We start from the raw sequence: 3,217 nt of genomic DNA, 5'->3' as shown, positions 1-3,217 counted from the left end.
CCCCCCTCCTCCTACCATAAATGGACACCTGTTTGGACACCTGTTATGTACACCCCCCACCCATCTAACCGGACATGTGTTTATCCACCCCAACGATCGAAAGGAATTTATGATTGTTTGGGAAAGTGTTTTTGTGTGGGTCCATTGAAACTGTTCAAAACTATGTGCTTTAAACTTTAAATTGTGAAACGTGGTATGATTTTTAAACGGGGTAAGGGAAGTTTTTATTAAAGTTTTTACACACACACATTTCATGAAAAACATCAAACATACACGGAATAGAAACAATGTAATGACTGTTTTTTCCAGAAAAGGGTAAAAACAAGTCGAGACAAGTATTTAAGTGTTGTTAAACAATTTAAAAACTAGAGTTTGTTACAAGTTAGAAAATAAAAAGAAAACTAGGCCACTGACCATCTATCTAAAACAAACATAAGTATCCTTCCAGATACGTTCGTAACAATGCAGCAGTTTTTCTATGTTACAATTTAAAAACTATTTAGAGTTGTGAAAATTTGAAGGGTTCACCCATATTGTCAGGTAGCGGCAGCTCTGTTATTCCTTTGTTCTTTGGTGACATTTCTTTCCTGAAGGGGGTGATCTGTTCCAGCGTAAAAATCTACTTAATAGCATGACAAGCTATTTCCATCCACAGCAAGGGGTTTCATTTTATAATTGTTTCATTATGGGATACTGGGGTGAAGAATTTGGTTTTTGATTTTTACTCGTTACCTGTTTATATTGAAGTGCTGCTTAATACAGAAATCCTGCTTGTGTTCAAACAATTGGCATGAACCAAGAAAAGAACTGTAATCGAACAGCATGCTAATTTGCTTGAACTGACATGTATTTGCTTTTTTTTAATTTTTAACAGGAGGATGAACTTGAAGGCCACACAAATGAAATAATGAAGTACCTGAAGTACACCTTTGAAGTGTTCCAGAAACTTTTTTTGGAACTTGACGGAGCAAAACTGCTGAAGAAGGTCCAAAGCCTCTAGCGTAAACTAATGGAATGAGCTGTCTGCACTGTAAGTTCAGGCTCCGATTGTTTGCTTCATCCAATGAAGACATTGTTTTATTTTCGAATAGCAAATGTTCAAGAAGTTATATGTAATGTGAGTAATATGTAATATGAAGTTGAATGTCACTTAAAATTGAATGCAAGTACGTTCTTTTGCACCTAGTTAGTGTTAAATGTTTTCTGTTCAAATATTAAATGTTCAAGAAGTTACAAAAAACATTTGCTTTCATTCCAGTTAGCCTAAATATTTGTTGGCTACACGCATGTGTTTTAACTGATAGGTCAGCCTATAGCACAGCGTCACAAATTCTGCGCGCCATCTTAATCCGTCTTCAAACCTTCTCTCGTTTCATTTGCGGTGCGTGAGCCACGATATTTAGCATTTCGTGTAATGTTGTAAATGTTTAGACGTTTTGTATGTCTGTTTCAACGGATAGCTAACACGCCACAAGTCTTACGGCAAGAAAATCAAAGAGGCTCCCCAAAACATTAGCTTTCATTCCAGTTAGATATTTACGTACGCATACGCGCGTGTGTGTGTGTTTTAACTGATATAGCATGCTAGAAGTTAAGATTGACAAAAATAAATGACAGATTAAAGGAATTAGGCTACTAAATTAAGTGTGAATAACTAAATAAAATAAAATAAAACAAACATTTTTTTTTTCCTGTGGCTTAGAGGTGATTGTTTAGAAGAAAACTTGTGTAACCTAATTTTAAAGTGAAAAAAAAAAGTCTGTGTTATATAGCAAGCCAGAAGTCTTAAGCTTGACAAAAACCAAAGAGTAAATAAAGGAATTACTAAATTAAGTGTGAATAACTAAACTAAAATAAAATAAAAAACAAACAACATTTTTCCTGTGGCTTAGGCGGCATTGGTTTAGAAGGAAAACTTGTATAGGCTATCCTAATTTTTAAAGTAAAAAAATGCTGGTCTAATGTTAAAAACAGGTACAATGTTTTCATCAATTAAGAAATGTCGATTTATTAAAAAACATTACTTTGTTTAATTCTTTAAACATACATTTAAATCTATCTTTGCAGTCTCCGGTGTTAGGGATGTGTTATTAGGGGCGGTTAGTGGGTGTGGTTTGAGTGGGACCGGTGTTACGAGATTTTCGGTTTCCGAGATCTTCGGTTTCAGTGGGCGGAGCAATCATGAATATTCATGAGTTTCCCGGACATGCGCGTGGAACCAAGTGGAACTGAGAATTTCAGTTCACGCTCCTTGTATCTCAGCAGGTTTAATGGATCCTTCAGTATGCTCCGCCCACTGAAACCGAAAATCTCGGAAACGAAAAATCTTGTAACACCGGACGTAAACATTCTGAGTTTTGACAGCAGCGTGTGAGGATGTATCAGCGTAAGATGGTCAGGTCTTTTTTCTTTTGTTTAACTTTCTGTCAGAAACAAGGTCTAGGTTTTTAAAATTGTAGCTAATGGTAGAGTACAACATAGATGTTGACTACTGGCGCTTAACGGTCTGATATTTTTGTTTTAGATTACGGTAAGATAAGTCAGCATTTTTTCTTTTCTTTTCTTACTGGTAACAAACTCTAACTAGTTTTTAAATTAACAACACTTAAATATTCGTCTTGACCCGTTTTTTACTCTTTTCTGGAAAAAACAGTCATTACATTGTTTATATACCGCGTATGTTTGATGTTTTTCTTGAAATGGATGTGTGAAAACTTTAATAAAAACTTCCCTTATCCCCGTTTAATAATCATACCACGTTTCACAATTTAAAGTTTAAAGCACATAGTTTTGAACAGTTTCAACTGACCCACACAAAAAACCATACAATAATGTACAGTATTTGAAAAATAATGTGTTTTTTGAACATTAAAGCATGTCAACATATTCTGTTACACGAAATACACAAAATAATGATCTTTAAAAAAGCATCATATGACCCCTTTAACTTTCTGTCAGTAACAAGGTCAAGCTTTTTAAAATTGTAGCTGACGGTAGAGTACAACATAGATTTTGACAAGTATCTAATGCTGGTGTTTTAACGACCACGTCTGATGAATTTTCTTTTAGATCACTTTAAGATACGCGGTTCTTTTTCTTTTGTTTATCTTTTCTACCGTTGTGACAAAATGCTAGCTTTTCTAAATTATAATGATAGACTACAACATAGATTTTGACAAGTATTAGTTTTTCCAAATTGTAATGATAGACTACAACA

This window comes from Sinocyclocheilus anshuiensis, unplaced genomic scaffold, assembly GCF_001515605.1.
Source record: "Sinocyclocheilus anshuiensis isolate Anshui unplaced genomic scaffold, SAMN03320099.WGS_v1.1 scaffold1090, whole genome shotgun sequence".
NCBI lineage: Eukaryota > Metazoa > Chordata > Actinopteri > Cypriniformes > Cyprinidae > Sinocyclocheilus > Sinocyclocheilus anshuiensis.
This window is presented reverse-complemented; position numbering follows the sequence as displayed.